Source organism: Zalophus californianus, chromosome 8, assembly GCF_009762305.2.
Source record: "Zalophus californianus isolate mZalCal1 chromosome 8, mZalCal1.pri.v2, whole genome shotgun sequence".
In the NCBI taxonomy this organism is placed as follows: domain Eukaryota; kingdom Metazoa; phylum Chordata; class Mammalia; order Carnivora; family Otariidae; genus Zalophus; species Zalophus californianus.
In genome coordinates, this window is record NC_045602.1 from 131390895 (window position 1) to 131409538 (window position 18644).

An 18644-nucleotide genomic window follows, 5' to 3' on the forward strand; every position below is an offset into this window, starting at 1 on the left:
CCAGCCCCAGAACCCCTCCATAAGTGCCCACCCTTTGAGCCCTTAGATTCCATGTCGCTCATCTTCTTCCAACCTGGCTTCACTACATTCTGTTTTGACCTCTGTCATTGTTGACTTCGACATGACCCCCATTTGTTCTCAACTTGGTCCCTTTAGCCAGAAGCTCTGATCTGCTATTTCCTGGCCTTTGATGTGTCTCCATTTCCTGTAATTAATCTCATTTTCCCTATAGCTCAGCAGCTACATGGACAGTCATAAGGGTAATGTACCCCATTTGAGCTAGCTGCCATACCTCCCCAACCTGTATCTGGTCCTCACAGTCTGCCACTTCAGTAGACATGGTCTTGCCCCAGGGGTAGGAGGAAGACATGCTTTGCAGAAAATGTAACACTGACTTCTGTTGGAGAAAAATCAGACTGCCGAAGAGCCAGGTAACACAAGTGGGCAGGTAGTTATATTCTGAACACAGAGCTTTGATGGGTAGCTCTATTTAAAAAAAAAAAAATGCATATTTTTACATGTTTCTTTATATTGAATTCTATGTATATTCAGCGTCCCGAGGAAAAAACCAATGAAAATCGAACTGAACATCTAGCCATTCCAATAAATCCTATCACATCGCCAAATATAGTACTGGGAAAATTTTCCTAACTTTGTAGACTCTGTGGTTTCAAAGCCAGTAATACTCTGTTCTTTCTTTCTTTCTTTTTTTCTCTTAATACTCCATGTTCTTGATTTATCCTTATCAACATTCCTGACACTGACTATGGGGCGTATTCAGGACCAAAGGGTCTGTTTAGCCTAATCTTTTTACTACTAGAACAAGTAGATTTGAACAGTCTGTCCTCTTAGGATCTTTTATAAGAATGTTGTCCTTGCATTCTTTGATAGATTTGTTTCCATTTTTCTTAAGAAAAAAAAAGTAGGCCACATGTTTCATGGGCAAGTCCTTGATACTATCTGGAAGCACAGACATCCATGAAAATACTTTGAAAATTTAAAGGCATTCTACTCGTATGAAAGGTCCTTCATTGCCTCCTATGAGCTTCAGTTTCTTTGCCTATTAGGTGCAGGGGACTCACCAGGCCACGCTAGTGTGTAAACACTGCGAGATACCACATAAAGAAATGCTCTCTAACTGTCAGAACACCTAGCAATGAAGACATTGTGTTTCTATCCTCATGTCTGTGTGGAAAATGGACCAAATTATTTTATTTCCTCTGCAACTGTCCACAAGGTAGTGTTTGGGTGGACTAGCCAATTAATGTTCGCAAACCATGTTGAGATCTAAATTGAAAGGTTTTGTACCAAGGAGAACTTTTTTTTTTTTTTCTGACCCTGCAGAATTTCCAGTATTCGTTTTTACCAGGAGCATTACATGCCTCAATAAAGATTATCTGGCGATTTGACACTTTTTCTTCTCCCTGCTTACAAACTGAAATAAGGAGAGCTGGGCATTTCAAAATGGGAGAGTGGATATATCTCAGAGCTGTTAGCTCATCTGTCTGTAGCTTCTCAAATTACTCCCCAAGTTGCATCCTCTCCTGATTACTCCCAAACTTGCTTTCCCTACGGAAGGGAACAGCATGACCACGCTTCCGGCCTGTAGCCACACAGCCATAAAAGTGTATGTAGGCAGGTGCCTATGTGCATCATTTTACATAAATACGACCATATTATAGTTGCTCCTTTCATATTGTAATTGGTCATCTTTTCCTTCTTTTTATGCCCGACTCTCCCATTCTGCCCCACCCCCATGCTCACTGCCCCCTCCCTACTCCACCCCTGTCCCATAATCCTAATCAACTACCTGGTTGAAACCTCTTCACACTTTACTCCATACTCATATAAATTATACATAACATTTACACTTTTTTTCTTTCTCCGTTTCAAACACACACTCACACACACATCACACACACTCATACACACACACACAGAGTTGTGGCACTGCTTTTTGGGGGGTTTGGGGTTTTGTTTGTTTATCTCTGTGTGTAAAATGGAATGCATCTTCCAAGAATGAAGACTTTTATTTGTGTGTGAATGCTTTATATTTTACTTTTTGGATTATCAAATGGTGAAATTGAATTTTTCTGGTGCTGTACAATTCTGCAAATTTTAATTCCTACATAGATTTGTATTATGCCCACAACAATCAGTATAGGCACTGTTCCCTCACTCCAGGAAACTTCCTCCTCCTTCCCTCTGTAATTACACTTTCCCTCAACCCCGCTTCCCTGTCACCCCCTGATCTGTTCCCCTTCACTATAGTTCTGGGTTTTTTGATAATGTATATAGATAGAATTCTACACTAATTAACCTTTAGTGACTGGCTTCTTTCGTGTAGCATAATGCCTTTGTGACCCATGATACTTTTCTTTTTTTCCCCCTTAATTTAATTTAAATTCCAGTAGCTAACATACGGTGTTATATTAGTCAGGTGCAAAATATAGTAATTCAACAATTCCCTGATACTTTTCGAAAGTATCTGTCAATTGTCCCTTTTTAATGCTGAGCAGTGTTCCATTGTACAGACGTACTTAAATTGGGTGATCCATTCTCCCACGAGTGAAGACTTGGTAATTGTGCTTGTTTTATGATTAAGTATGCTTGTTTTCTTATTCCATTTCTAGTACTTCAGGTTTAGGAAGAGTTTGTATTAGTGCATGAATTTACCAAATTAAAATATTGAGAAAATCAAGGGATTAGAGACTCAGTCATGAGGGGAATTTAGAATTTGAGCTTAAATGGCAGATGAACTACCAGGACTAATAAAAATAACTCCTTTCACAGACTTTATTGGTGCTTACTCCATGCCAGGCAGGGAGATGGATACTGACGTCCAATATCTCATCAACTCTCCTAGGACGTTCTGCAGTTGGCACTCTTACCCTGTCTTACAGGAAAGGAACCTGAAGCTCCTCTTCAGGTGGTCCTCCGATGGTGTCCAAAGTCATTGTCTACCCAACCTCTGTCCCTGACATTGAAACTTTTTATCAGCTTGTGCTTCTCTTGGCTTTAGTTAGAGTTTCAAGCCTCTTTCCACTTAGTAGTTTAGATAAACTTGATATTATAGTTTCCTTTCATTCCTTTAAGTGATGCAAATTGCTTTACCCAAAGAAAGGCATCACATTACACCATTACATGAAAAAAATCTACCAAGAAAGAAAGAAGAAGAAAAAGATGTTTGGATTTTTCCCCCCTCATTTTTCTTTCTGACTGATGTAAATGACTGCTAGGATTCCCCCCGCCCCTTTTCTCTTGTTAAGTGAAGATATTCAGGTCTTATATACAGAAGCAAAACGAAGGGAAGAGATGATCAGTTATCTGATGAAATTGATGAATATAGTCGAGATTATTCATGGGGGTAGAGATGGGTGGGGGGGACATTTCTCTCATCTGTCTGCTCCACTCCACTACCACGTGTGTGGGGATGGCGTTTGGGGTTCTGCAAACTTAAATTACATGAAGTGACCCAATTATCTACTTCAGTTTCCCACTGTAGTTATGTTCTGATGGTTATTTATTTGCCTTTATCATTGACGATGACACTTCGATAGCTCAAAATTGAAGAATTCGTTTTACAAAGTACAGGGAAATCTGCTAACAGAAAGTTTGCTTCCTTTAGCCATGTAGCATCTACAGCTGGGCAGACAGATGGATACATAGCCGTGTTTCTTTCTTTCTTTTCATCCTAAACACTGTATATCGAGTAAATAGTTTTCCCCAGGAAAAATCTTGCAGGCTCTGTCACCAAGAATTCAGCTCCTGGAGCTTAAATAACTGTGTTTCATGCATTGGATAGCTCAGGATTCTAGCTTCTTGCGAATGACTCTGATATAAATGGAATGACTTTGTAAATGGCTGTCAGGAACTGCCCCTCCATTAAGGAGCTACGTCTGGCCCGTCACAACTGCCATCATCCCTCTCTCCCCCATCCGATCTGCCACTAAATCCTGTTTGGTTTACTTTTGAAATGGCTCTCAAATGGGTCCCTCTCTACCTCCACCTCCACTGCTTCATCCAGACCTTCGTCAACTTTCTGATGCATTAATATCATCATCTCCTAACTGGTCGCTGTGCATCCAGTCCGTGTAAACCATTCTCATTGGCAACAAAAGCACCTTTGTAAAGCAAGGCTCTGATCTGATCCTGTATTTCTTAGACTGCTATGGATCCCACAGTTCCAAACGGTGTTTCCAGAAATACAGTGTATGATTTGGGGGAAATAGACAAATGAATACATTTTATTTGGAGAGTTGTATGTTTAATTTTAGAGTTATATCTTATTGATGGTGATCTTAATTTTCCATCCATGCACTCACAAACTCCTTTTAAAATGAGCTTAATAAAGTGTGCTTTTTTAAGTGGACTGCTTAAAAAATAAATCCCCGAATCAGTGGCTAATTTGGCAAAAATTGTGAAGATGGTCTGCGAAGGACTGAACCTTGGAAAACACCAGCAGGGACACGAAGTCCAAATCTTTAGCCCATCAATAAAGATCTTTCACAATTGGCTCCCGCAGAATAGCAAAAAGCTGCCTTCATGCCTGCCCTCCTTCCTCCCCAAGTTCAACACGAACTTCCTTTCCACTTTTAGTCACATCAAACATTTTGCAGGTTTCCAAACATATTAAGGCTCTCATATTTGTGCATTTCCTCCCCCCACCAATACCATCCCCTTTGTCTTGCTTATATTTTTCTTCTACACATCCTTCTACACATCCTTCAAAACCCAGTTCACATGTGCCAATCTCTTCTCTAAGTTCCTCAGGGAGAATTCACCAGGCCTCTGTGCTCCTACTCTCTGCTGTATGGCTTTCAACACTCAATATCTTGGCTATTTGAATAGGTATCTACTTCCACTCGCAGAACTAATGAACCCCACAGAACTGTACCTAAATCTCTCTGGCTCCATTGGCCATTGATAGGCAGTGGAAGGGCTTAGCTGTTTGCTAAGAATCAAGCCAGATTCTTTCTTCAATGGGAGGATGTGTGTAGAAAAGTGAGGTCTCACACACAACTCATCCGCCAAAAGAAAATAATCATCATGCACCATCCTCCCTGCTAAATGGGTCTCAGAGAGTTGTTCTGACAGTGTTTCTCAAGTTACTTAGCTGCAACTATCTTCTTTAAATTGCCCTGAAACATTTATCCTTACTAAAAGGTGATACAGCAACACAGATGCCTTCTCGTAACACTTATAAGACTTATTATAATTGCTTGTTCTCTACCTTCCTCCCAGACTCCTGACTTCCTTAGAGCAGGGATGGGGTATATTTTGTTCAATGCAGTACCTACGCCCAAGGACAGGGCCTGGCACAGGGTAGGTACTTGGGTGTTTCTTAAACAAATGGCATCTGAATCTTCCATCTATTTGGCCGACAGACTCTCAGTTCTTTCTTGCAGGTCAGAGACTGTGCAAGGTGGCATGAGAAAACTAGGTTGCCTACTTCCAGGGGAGCCTCCTTCAAAGTAAGTGCCTGTCTTTGGCCATTTTCCCACTCTGTTTGCTCAGCCCTACAGTGGCACCATTTGCCAGCCTGGAGCATTTTCTTTCATTCCTTGAAATCCCACGGTCTATGCAACACAAGTCAATCAAATCTGCATACCTGGCCAGGGTTTTGCTTTCCACTGTGCAGACAAGTGCATGGTGATCAAGAGTGCAGTCAGATAAAGGGATGAGCAGAGTGGCTGGCATGGCAAGGCCTCAGAAGTGCTATTATAACTTATGATAATTCGTCACTACTTTTACATTCCTAATGATAATAAATGTCACATGCAAAATGGTTCTCTTTTTGGTCCTCTTTTTCTGGTTCCTTTGATAATTTTATGTCCAGTCCTTAAGCCATTTGATTATTTTTTGGGAATCCCACTAAATCTTACCTACTGGCTTTGGTTCCCTACGAAGATTCTTGCGTGTTTCTCAGCATGTAATCATTTTAGGACCCTTGCTTCAAAAGTTATCTACTCTCGGGGTGCCTGGGTGGCTCAGTCAGTTAAGCGTCTGACTCTTGATCTCAGCTCAGGTCTTGATCTCAGGGTTGTGAGTTCAAGCCCCACGTTGGGCTCCATGCTGGATGTGAGGCCTACTTGAAAAAAAAATTATCTATTCTCATCCTCTTCATTTTCACTCAAGCATGTACTTTTTTTGTCTGGCCACCTTTTGACCTAGCTGGAACTCAGGGTTTCTAGTTCATTAATTCATTAATTCATTCAGTAAATATCCACTGAATACCGACTCTATGCCAGATACTGTTCTAGGGTCTGGGGACACAGTGTTGAATAAGACAACAATTCTTGCCCTCATGAAGAGTTCATTCAAGGGGCGCCTGGGTGGCTCAGTTGGTTGAGCATTGGACTCCAGATTTCAGCTCAGGTCATGATCTCAGGGTCGTGAAATCAAGCCCCGTGTCATGCAGTGGGGAGTCTGCCTCTCTCCCTCTCCCTCTGCCCCTCCCCCTGCTCATGAACACTCTCTCTCACACACAAATACACAAATAAATCTTTGGGGAAAAAAAAAAAAGTTCATTCAAGTGAGGAAACAAAGAGAATAAAGGAACAATACATAAATATATCAACATAATATGATGATATATTACAATGTGTTAATATAAGTTATGCATGGATATTATGAGAAAAGCCAAAAGATAAATAGGGGCTTTGACCTGACTCACAGAGTCATTGGCTTCCCGGTTTAATTCCTTGTACTGGCCACCCCCACTATATTCCCTGGGTCAGCCAGGCACCCGACCAGACCTGTCTTACCTCAGGACTCAAAAGTAGCTTCTCACTCACCTTTGCATGTTTCCAATCTAATCAATTCCCCTTACTTTTCACTGTTGATAGCTCTAATCTGTGCATCACTATGGGTGCAGAGAGGGCCTTGGGGGTAAAGCATACTGGGAAGACTCATCTCGAGGAAGGGGGTGAGTTGGGGGCGGGTGCTAGACACCTGGCCCTTCAGGACTTTTCCCAAACTCCCTCTTTTGCCACACGTGTCAGTGATAAATCCTTGTCTGTCTGCCTATTAAAGGTATGTTTCAGCCAAAGAGAAGTTTCCAGAGGTTTCCCTTTGCACTATGGAAACATTAACACAGCATCCTACATAAAGTAGATGGTATGGAAATATTTGTTGAATGTGTGTGTTTGGGACCATTTGAAGTTAACCATCACGGGGGTCTGGGAGCTGAATTCCATCGGGGGTGCTAGTGCAGTGAGCCACGTGGGTACCTCCACTGTCCCGGTAGTGGACAGAGGAGACCTGCAGCTCCCAAGCAGACAGCTGAATGAGCTGCAAGGAGCCACTCTAGGCCAGCATCCAGGCTCCCTGGAGTCCTCTGATTCTGCCCAGCCCTTTTCAGACTGGCGAATGTTGGGAGCCCAAGGCATCATTAGTATCCTTCCATCACTTCCTCATTAGTTCTTAGATAGTGTTTTAATGACAGCTTGAGAGGCTCCGCATCCTGGCCTCCTTCTATTTATGATCCCCACCGTGTTAATGTGCACTTAATGAGAAATTCTTGTCTTGCTTGTAAATCCTGTAGCCGGCATTCAATTTATTGACAGATGTTTGCTTGGATCTCTTTAAAATTACTTCATAAATCTTCCAGGATAAAAGGCCTCAAGTTTGGTTATTAAGACAGGACCTTGTTGACAGTTTCATATTTAACTGTTTAGAACTCAACTGTCAGGGCTGTAATGGGGTGTGCGGCGGAGGGGCACGGGGCCCGAGCTCCGGTTGCCGGGTCTTCTGCACCTACCGGGGCCCTCGGTGGTGAAGGGTGTCTACCGTCCCTTATAATCCGTTCAGTTAACTTCTCGGTGACCTCGCCGTGCTTCGCACTTACTCATGCAGCATATCAGCGTGCCAGCGTGATGAAGTGCCTGGGCTGATAGAAGCGAGGGGCTGAGTAAGCCACAGCGCCTCAGTCACCAGGGAGAGGTGTGGAGGGGAGCCCGGCGCTGAGGTGGCACTTCCCACGACAGCCAGTGGGCACCCGCGGCAAACCTGGGCGTTTCAACTTCACCTTTGGGCAACAAGCAGTGCACGTGGGTGGGGAGGGGGTGCTGCTTGGAAGTCTTCAGACCACACTAGTCTTTTGTGGCCTTTTCAATGCCATCTCTGAATCGAGATTTTTTTTTCCTGTTGCCAGTGGCAGAAAACTCACCTCTAAACGGCTTAAGGAAAAAGAAAAAAAGCGTAGAAATAAGAGTTAATGGACTCATGTGATTGAACTGTACAGGTGTGGGTGGCCGCGGGGCTGGCTTGGTCCACCAGATAAAATAACTCTGTTTTACACTCATCCTAGAGTTTGCCTTCCTCTACATTAGCTTCACTCTCAGAATTCCTGCCGTGGCCCCAGAAGCTCCATACGGCTTCTAGCTTCAGACCCCTGGGAGAAAACACCACCGCTCGCTTCTCTTCCAAATACCCAGAGGAAAGAGGCTTATTGTGTCTCATTGGTCCTGACCGGTCACATGGACGCTCTTTAGCCAATCACTGTGGTCAGAGGTAGGCTCTGTTCTGATTGGCTAGGACTGTGTCACGTGAGGAGCTGCACCTAGAGCGCAGGAAGGAAGCCGAAGGGGGGGGGATGTTCGAGGGTTAAAGTGGCGTCTCATTACCTGAAGAACCAGAACGTGGAATAGAGCCAGGCAGCATTAAAACCAATTTTCAAATGCCCGGATCAAGTTCAAAACAACATCCTGCCTTGTCTAATTCTTTCATTTCACTCTGAAGGGTTGTTATACCTTGGCAGCCTCTGTGCTAAACCAGAGTTGTGACCTACCCTGTTGGGGAATGCATTCCAAAGATTAAAAATTGAGAAAACCTTAGAGAGCCCTGTTCATTGAGAAGTTCTCTGAACCCATCCACAAGCCAATAACAGTAATAGGATGAAAAAGAGAATTGCCCCACTTAATGCTACCACAAATCAGCGGTTTGCATGTAAGATGATAATGAGCATTTGGGCCAAAAATAGCGTGTTTTTTGCTTACTTGCTGGTGTTCTTGTCACATCGCATTGCTTGAGCTGTGTCATATCGCATCGGGTAGCTTCGCCTCCATCGCGCGTTGACGTGACCCACTGCTTTGCAACACTTCAGACAAGTGTTTGGGGGCTTTTCTCCCCAATCCAATTTTTGCACAAATGCTGTTTACCAGATGAAGCATATGTGAATACTATTAGAATTGAAAACACATCCACCATTTGAGCCAGAATTTATTAAGGGGCCTATGGGAAGGACGGCACACGAAACATTTTACTCTAGTCCCTGACAGCCCTCAACAAGGGGTCGGCTCTTTATCCCAGAATCTTCCACATTTGCTGAAATCTGATATTCACAGTTTCGTATGTGGAAGCTTGTGAAAAATTGAGGGCAACCTTTATGGCTGATAGCTGGAGAGTAAGCTTGGCCTTGATTTTCTGTGGAGACCTACGACCCAAGCCCCTGAGAAACCGATTCTTCACAGAAATAACTGTAATAATCTTGATTCACATTTGCCTTGTAATGATAATAGCTGATCCTATATAATGTTTGCTACCAGTTCCTGTTGCAATCACTATATTTTTTAATTCCTTTAATCCTACAATGGCCCTGAATATTATTATTATTTCCTTTCACACCAGTGAGGAGACTGAGGCACAGAGACATTAAGTAAGTTACATAATGGCCCACAATTCGTGGAGCTGAGATTTGAACTCACACAGTCTGGCTCTTGAGCTGTGCTCCAAATATGATGCTGTGTTGCCCCTACGGAGGGTTATATGGAGAAACACATTGACTCAGGATTTGTGGTACTAAGTGGTAACAGATGTATAAAAGATGAGTTAAATATTATATATATATAACATATATTACATATGATCATATATATTATATAAATATTATATATCACATATTGTGTGTGGGTAAACTTTCTCCTCAAAGAATTGAGTCAAGATATATTAATACAAGTCATAATGGTTTTAAAAGGAAAATGGGAGAAGAAACAATAGCAAAATTAAATTTTGTTAGAACAATAAAATGAAATTGGGAGAGATGTAATTTTACAGTAATGTTTGTGATGAAAATTCAGGCCTGGGCATCCTGATAGACAAAGACCAAAGTGGATGAGTGAAGAGCTATGACATTTGCAGCATCCGAAGGTTCAAGCAGGGTCATGCCCGAGTCTCAAAACGAGAGTGAGAGGAATTTCTCCCTTGGTCCTCAGACCAGAATGTGGTGGAAGCAGAGAGTTGTGAGAAGCTTCACCTTCTTTTAAAGGACAAAAGTCAGGGGCAGAAGAGCCCAAAAGGAAACCCTGGTATTGATGCAAAAATAACAGAGCAATTCTATATTCTTGAGCAAGGTATTTAATGCCTATGCATCTATTTTCTTATCTGTATAAATATGCTTTTTTTGTGTCCCCCCGCAATGAGACCTGGAAACAAATGCTTTCTTTGTTTGGTGATCCCAGGAGACACCTCTAGGGGAGTGGAGGAGGAAGACAAGGAAGGGAAGGATGTGAATAGAGTGAGTGATTGAGTGATCTAGCAAGTGACCACTGTGGACAACTGGAGTTTGATGCTACTGGGGCGAGTGTAGAACATGCACCTCAGAATTGTCCCATATGAGGGGTAAAGGTGCTGGGGTAGTTTTCCACCAGAGCTCCATTGGCTGTGGCTTGAGGGCTTCTTCGTGGGGCATTCCTATCCAGCATTTCTAGCTGGCCCTGTGTGTGTGAGCCAGACATGCTCCCATGGCTGGCTGTGGCCCTCAGCCAGAGAAGCAGTCGGCGTGCTGGGTAGGGAGAGGTCCTTGAGATGTGGACAGTGGGCCACCAACGTCTAGTGTGGGTGAGAGTGGCACCTGCCTCCGAGGGCTGCCGTAATGACTGAATGAGGTAATGTGTATAAATCACTTGGAATCGTGTCTAGTTTAAACAAAAACTTAAAAATTGGGGAATAATACACTGGCTCATGAAACTCAAAAGGCCAGGAGAAAAAGTGGATCCGGGTGCTCAAATGTATCGGGTGAGGCAAAGCATGGGGAGCAGGGGAGAAGAGCCTGTGCACAGGGGTCCAGAGTTGAGCACTGCCAGATGGCAAAGACCATGTCATCTCTGTGGTCCCTTTCACATGTAGCATGCTAAGCAGATCTATCCTCAGATACCGAAAATGAACTCAACTAATCAGTCAATGCAGTGGGGTGGGGGGTGGGGGAAATGAGTCAATGCAGTTTGGCATCATGTAGCTAAATCCGCCAGTTGTGTGATGGACGGTTTCATTTCTCCATGGGCTGTTTTGGCATTGTGTAGACACAGCCTAAATTGGTGCACGCACCTCCCACTTATCATGCTCTGAGAGGGAGAATGTGGAGTTATTGAGATCCCCAAGCAGCACTTTGGCGCACACACTATCTAACGATATCAAGAGATGAAGGAGGCCTTTGAAATGAGCTTTCGAGAGTGAGTAATGACCTTCAGGATGTGGTGCAGGGATTGTCTTTGGAAACTGGTCTATCTTGATGGATGATTGAAAAGCTGCTGTCTTTGGTATAGTTTTTGCGGTTTTATATTTGGGGATGTGTAATAAATAAATGTGTAATTGCCCTCAACATGATGCAAGACCAGGAGGTGAGGATGAGACAGGAAAGTCCTATAACAGCATAAAATTTGATTAGGATCCCCATTGATAGGCAAGGCAGTGTTGTGTGAACAAAGTGGTCTGTCTTAAGTTGACCAAGATAGAATCCAATACAATGAAGAACAAATTCCACCAGCTGGTTTCTCGGGAGCCCGGGAGGGGGACCATACAGGATAAGTCCTCTCATTTTTAACATCCTAATGAAAGTAGTTTCGGTACCCCTCTCAGTACCGCAATGACAGCCTAAGTTGTTTATCTTGTAATTCAGCAGATTAAACAGTATTTATAAGGCATTTGTGGTGCTTTTTCTAATTAATGAAAGTGGCTATCTCTCTTCTTAATTTATTGAGATCTTTTCTTCCATTTTTGTGCTAATGTTGGTTTTTGTGCCCAGTGTATTAATTACATGAGTTTTCTTTAAATTTTGATTCTTTGTGATCAGAGTTCAGCTAAATGTGGGTGTGTGTGTGTTGTCTTCCATTGTGATTCCCATTACTGGCTTACACATGGATAAATCTGTCTGTGTCTCCCAAATTACCTTTGATCTCTTTTGGCAACAATGGGTGGGTGAGAGCCTTCGATACTATATATGGTGTCTAGAAACTGGGCTCAGCTTTCTTTTCATTCCATGTTTTATTGGGTAGATCAAAGGATGTTTTTAATATCACTGTATAAGCTCTATTAGAATTTAGAAGATTTGCATGTTAACAATTTTGTGTTTATCATCTACAAAGAAGGCATAAGACACAAGAGTTTAATTTTAGCCCTACCTTCTTCAATCCAATTTAGAACCTTAAATGATCACAAAGGTTTAATAATGTTTAATAAATGATAACTAATTAATTATCAAAACTTTAATAACATCATTTCGTAATATCATTGGAAAAGGGAAGAGGTTTTTTGACTGTCGGTTGCCATCTCACTAGTTTTAATGTGATTTATCTGAAACTAAGATTTTTTTTTTTTAACCTGCCTCTCAATATTTAGTTCAGTCATACCGATGCACGAGATTACACAAAATAAATGGTGGTTCTGTGACTTACAAGATTTTGTTTTTGTTAGGCCGCTTACATTGAGGCACTTGCAGAAACCTGATCAGTGCAAATGTCTCTTTGAGCAAGTCCCTAAATTCCTATAGCTTGTATTTTCTATGTCATATTATCTAGCATTTAATTACCCCAATTTCCATTGTTCCCCACAAATCCCATGAGTGTTATTTTTCTTTGGAGCCTGGATTTCAAACTTCTAGAACAGTGGTTCTCATCTGGGGGGTGGGGGGGGTGCGCAATTTTGTTTCCCAGGGGACATTTGGCATTGTCTGGGGACTTTTTTTATTGTCACGACTATGCAATGGGGGTGGGTGTGCTCATGGTGTTTAGTGGGTAGGGGCCAGGGATGCCACTAAGCATCCTGCAGGGCTCAGGGCAACACCCACAATGGAAATTCTGGGACCCAAATGTCAGTGGTACCGAGGTTGAGAGATTCTGCCTGCGTAGAAAGAATCTAGCCATCTGTTTCTGAGTTTCTTGGTTTGGATCTAGTACAGACCTGATGCCCAGTGGGTGCTCAGATTCAATTTGATGATGAGGTCGTTGTTTGCCTTTTAAATCAAGTTGATCAAGTGACCCCAAGTAGATCGAAGTGCAGAGGTTTTTCAACTGAGTGCAATATATGGAAATCATCGGTGGGGGGAGGGAGAAGGAAGTGCGATACAAAATAGGAAAAAAAAAATAAGCATGAAGTAAAAGAAGCCACCTCCCCGCTCTTTCCTGTGATTGCCATCAACATAAAAAGGCAAGGTTGTTCATCTTCAGGGGGCAATCTTTGTGTGGAAGGAATCCCTTGGGGGGCATTGGGAATTTTATTGCTTTTCGTTGGGGACAGTGCAAAATGGGATAATTTAGGCTTGACAAACAAATCTTGACTCACTTTTTTCCGAGGCTCCAGCAGGAAAATAGAATTCTCACAGAGCAGGGATCAACCTTTTCCTCCATAAATCACGAAGAGTAGGTGAAAATTTGGCTAATATCCAGGGCACCACAAAGAAATAAACAGTGCCAAAGCAATCTGTGGTTCATTGTATGCCAGTTTCTCCATGGATACATATCTCTTCTCCTTGTTTTGATCTCAGACTTTTTTTTTTTTCCTCCTAAGCTAAAACTTTCTCAGTCTCTTTCAGACTGTCTCTTCGGCGAGGCCTTTGGAGCAGGACCCCGACAATGTCCTGGTCAGCTCTTTTAGGGTTTTTTTTTTTTTTTTTAAAGTTGATTTCCTGTTCTGGTGAGCCATCCATCACTGACGTGCCCCGTCTGTGCTGCTTGTCTGTGACAGAATGAGAGGTGTCATTTATCACTGGGGCTTGCGGAAGCTGTGGGAAGAGGGATTGAAATTTTTTCTGGAAGGCCTCAGTGTCTACTGGCTGCCAGATCATTAAAAAAGGGGGCTTTCCAAAGAAAGCTGTGTGTGATGTGATTGCACTTACTGTCAGGGATAGGCTGAAAGAAAGGGGAACATCAAAAGGGAGCGAGAGAAAGAGGCAGAGGAAAGAGAGAAGTTTCTGCCAGGGGCATTGAAAGTTCTTGAGCTGCGGATGCACGGATTTGCTGTGGTTCGGTTTCAGTTTGTGCATGCTAAGTAAGTCCTTTAGAGATTTCCACAGTGCTCGTGGTGCCAGTGAGGAAACCGAAACAGGAAGGCTCTTTAATAGCACTTCTTCACATCCCATATTATGTAGGGCGCGGAGACAGACTTTGTACTGTACGGGGCATGACTTGCAGCACAATTGTTGAAAAGCTGAGGCAGGAAAACCTATCTGCACAAAAGCAGAGGATCCCGATAAATCACGAGGCAAACTGAGCCCCCCCCCCTTCTCCAAAGAGACATTTACAGCATCCTGTTTGCTTAAGCACACTCAGAGAATGCCCAAGAATATCCTATTTCGGCTCCTCTCCTTTGGGCATGAACTCCGCCACCCAATAGATCTCCAGGGATCAGGGAAGAGACTCCGCTTATCATTTCTTTGCAGTGGGAGGTGTTCCTCCTTCTCCCTGCCCTCTCAAAGCAACAGAAATAAGTCGAAGCTTATGTTGTGCTGCCCAAATGCCAGGCACTGGGCTAAGGGATTACTTACGTGCTTTAATCTTCATGGTGATCCTATGAGAAGGGTGCTTCTATTTGGGGAGGTGCCCCGGAAGCACAGAGAGGAGAAGTGACGTGCCCAAGGTTGCTTATTTCTTGGCAAAGCTGGGATTCTATTCTAATCTGGGTTCTTTGGTTCCAGAGTCTATGCTCTGAGCCTCTGCTTGTGAGGGTGAAGGAGGCACATAGTGGGGAAGGCTTTAAGAATCCTTGTTAACTTAGGAAATTAGCAACTTAGTGATGACCCAAAGCAAGAGTGGGTCGCCAGTAGGTCAAATTCAACCCATAACCCGTTTTGTGCAGCCAGTGAACTAAGAATAAAGTTCTGCGTAAATGCAGTTTAAATGGTCAAATTTTGTTGACCAAAATTTTGTTTTCTTGCTTGTTAAATAAGCACCTGCACAACATCCTCCATGTTGCCTCCTGTCCCACAGACCCTAACGTATTTCCTGGCTGACCCTATAACAGGAGAAGTTTGCTGACCTCTGACCTAGGTAAAGTCATTTATAGGAAAAAAAAAAAAAAGAAGAAGAAGAAAGAGGGAAGGGAGGGAGGGAGGGAGGAAAAAGACGAGAAGATTAGAAAAGGAGACAAAAAGAAAAGAATGTCTTCTCCAAGCAAATAGGAAAACTAAGATTCCCAGCAGTGGAGTTCAAGGCCCCCTGGCCACACTAGACTTGGACCGGCTTATGTATACTCGTGTGCAAAGGCCATCCTTTCAAAATAAGTTTCCCTTGACTGCTTTTCCACAAAGCCTGCTGCTTGGAGAGACAAATTAGCTATTAGGTAATCTAGTTAATTGACAAGTGACTTAACTAATTATCCTAACATGCTTATTAAATGTTACCTTTCCCATTCTCAACACATTGTTAGAGCATCAATTTATGTAAGGCCTTATCATATCACTCTCGTGACAGCACATTCCCTATTAAAACAGAGGGAGCATGGGGTGTGCCTTTCCTATCGTTATTTCTCTCCCTCTGTGGTTAGAGTCAAAAGAGAGAATTAGGAGCCCATCCCTACTCAGCCACGATGTCCAATTATACTGGCGCATGGTCACTCGAATGGATCAGGAATGGACCAAATAAAGAAATAATGTGTGTTATCAAGTCTCACCTAATGGGTAGAACAAAAGCAGAAGGGAAACTCAGTTTGACTCTTGACTGTAGCCTTTCACTGCTGGGAAGGCTGGTGTCTTTATTCATATACATCCAGAAGTCTGCACCTCCTTTGGAGCAGATGCATTTTGAAATTCATAGTTTTCCGGATTTTAGAAAGAGAACATGATACGTATACTATATATTAGATAGCATTCTCGGTGAGGTTGGGAATAGCATCTATACTTAAAGATATAAATAATTCTGCAGTGAAGCATGAATATTACTAAGTGAGATTTTTTTTTTTTTTTTAAGTTTTAAAATGTCTCAAAGCAGTTCAGGTCTGATGTTACTGCTAACTGAATTATGAGAAAGAAAAAAAAAACAAAAACCTTTGGTTTTCAGAGGTTCTAGGATTTTTGATTTGTAGATAAGCGATTGTGGACTGGCACAAATATTTTAATAATCTTATGGCTTCTCTAATAACTATAGACTTCTAGTTATTTTATAAGCTTAATAGTCAACATAGTTACATATATGGAAACAGTTGGTGATTACCCTGCAGGGTAGTGTGAGGTGAAGCATGAGATATATAGCTATTTATGTAGAGATAAATCATATATCACAACGTAGATCATGATCTATCCTGTATATTATGATGTACATAATATATATGAACACCTGTTGTAAAATACAATTCAATACCAAAAGGTTGGAACTAAACACAAAGACTCTTTTTTTTTTTTGTATAAAATGGACCTAGAAGACAGGGAGGCTGCAAGAGATGTGAAACTTCACTTGGTCTGATGTTGGCAAACTCCAGTTTCTGCTGGTGTCACAAAGGTAGCATGTTCCAAGATCCTGAGATGTTCCTTTCTTCACACAACATGTATGAAATCGGCATACGTTCTCCGGTTTTGGTGCGCCATGATTTGACTGGCAACACTTTTGTCCCCACTTTCTTGACCGGTAATAACCATAGCATCAAAAACATCTTAAAGTCAACTTACTGTCATAACAAGGTAAGCTGGGGGGCCCATGGTGACCTGGGGAGGGAGCTCACACTCCATCAGTAGGGGACTCATTGGCCCTGATCCTAACCATGACCCTAACCAGAGCCAGAACCATAATGCAATGGTTGTTTCTCCACCAGTTGTTACTGCACAGAAACACAGACCCAGGGTGGCCAATCCTCTGATCTCTTGAGAGGAGCTAGAAATCCAGATATACAGTCTCACAATAGTGAGGGGGTGGCAATTAAACTGTCACTTATTAACCTTCTGCAGGCCAGACAAGACAGGTCTCCAGACTAGAACTGTCCCGTGGCCTCCCCGACACCTAGAAAGTTTCATCAGTTGATTGGCCAAGATCACTCTGCTGATATATGATACAGTTACTGGTCTGAATCCAATATATCAGACTCCCGTGGTTTCCATTTTTGTTTCGTTATTTGGAATGGGGGTGAAATGATTTTGAAAAGTACAAAACCTGAAACTCAGGAAGCTCACAATATAGAGGGAGATATGCAAGTAAACGGATGTTTGCAACAGAGTGTCATAGTATACATATGATGTTTATGACACGGTGTCATGCTCCTCTGGCCCTGTGGACCCAGAGAAGAATGGCCAAGCCCAGTCCTGGATAGGCAGGAAAGGCTGCTCAGACAAGGCACGCCAGTGCTGAGAGGAGAACGGGTGTAGGGGTGATGCAGGCAGCAGTAGACAAGGATGTTCCAGGTAGAGCGAACAGCATGTGCAAAAGTGAGAAAGTGACTCTTTGTACCTTAGGCAGAAAGGACTTTGATGGAGAGTTTACCAGTCACTCACAGAACGGTGGGAAGGCTGGAGAACCAAAGCTGCAAACGGGCTGATGCCAAGACACCCTGAGTCCAGAAAAGCAAGAACTGTAGGTCAGTCTGCCTAGGTGCCACCCCTGGACTAACAGTCCAAACATGTCTTCATGTTCTTGGCTTCCCTGCTCAAGATGCAAATACCATGAAGGAGAGCATCCAGTGGGCTCACCTGGAGCACCTATTGCTGCATGAATCCCTTCCCAGAAAGAACTTAGCAGCTTAAAATACGGACCTCTTATTAGGTCATGATCCTGCAGGCAGGCGGTTTAGGCTAGGCTCACTGAGGCCCGACTGCTCCTGTAAGGCTTTAGATGGGATGACTTGGTACCGCTCCACAGGGTCTCTCTCACTCTCTGGCAGGCTAGCCCGGGCTTGTCCCATGATGGTGGCAGGGCTCAGAGAGCAAAAACCCAAAAGGCATTTTGCGGGCTAGTCTCAGAACTACACTATAGTCACTTCTGTTGGACAAAATAAGCCAAAAGGCCAGCCCAGACTCAAGCAACGGAGATGTAAATGCCGTCTCTTGACAGAAGGTTCTTCCAAGTCACATGGCAAAAGATGTGTATACAGATGGGGCCAATTCACCATCAATCAAACCATACCAGTTTGAGTCCCAGGCATGTCCCCGAGCTGGAGGAAGGAAGGTCGGGACCTCGAATAAGAGTCTTACGAGACTATATTTAATGGGGGAATAAATAGTTCCCCAAAGGGAAATTTCAGTTCTGTGAGGAGAAAAAGTAAATTTTTTTTAAGAGAATTGCTCCTCTGAGCGATTTGGTTCTGTTCTCATGAGCAAAATTTCTCTTTTAGTAGTAAAATAAAGATAATAAATTATAAAATCAGGCTTCGCAGCTTCCCTTGCTCTCCCCGGGTTATTAGAAAGAGCCACCTGCCCTGTACAACCACTGTTGGTGCCGTCTTGTCCCTGG

The 18644-nt window shown here is 43.0% G+C and overlaps 1 protein-coding gene across 4 annotated transcripts in view; it reads left to right on the plus strand.

Moving 5' to 3' along the window:
* Window positions 1-18644, plus strand: part of TSHZ2 (teashirt zinc finger homeobox 2) — a 430136-nt gene that overhangs the window by 146681 nt on the left and 264811 nt on the right. Inside the window, exons 2-3 of one of the 4 annotated variants that reach the window (XM_035728807.1) lie at window positions 5409-5474; window positions 16630-16885. The exons of 1 other annotated variant lie outside the window; for it this stretch is intronic. The gene's annotated coding sequence lies outside the window, so the exon portion shown is untranslated. Of the gene's footprint in view, window positions 1-5408; window positions 5475-16626; window positions 16886-18644 lie in introns of all 4 variants that reach the window. 2 more of the 4 variants (XM_035728806.1, XM_035728808.1) reach the window with 2 other exon arrangements.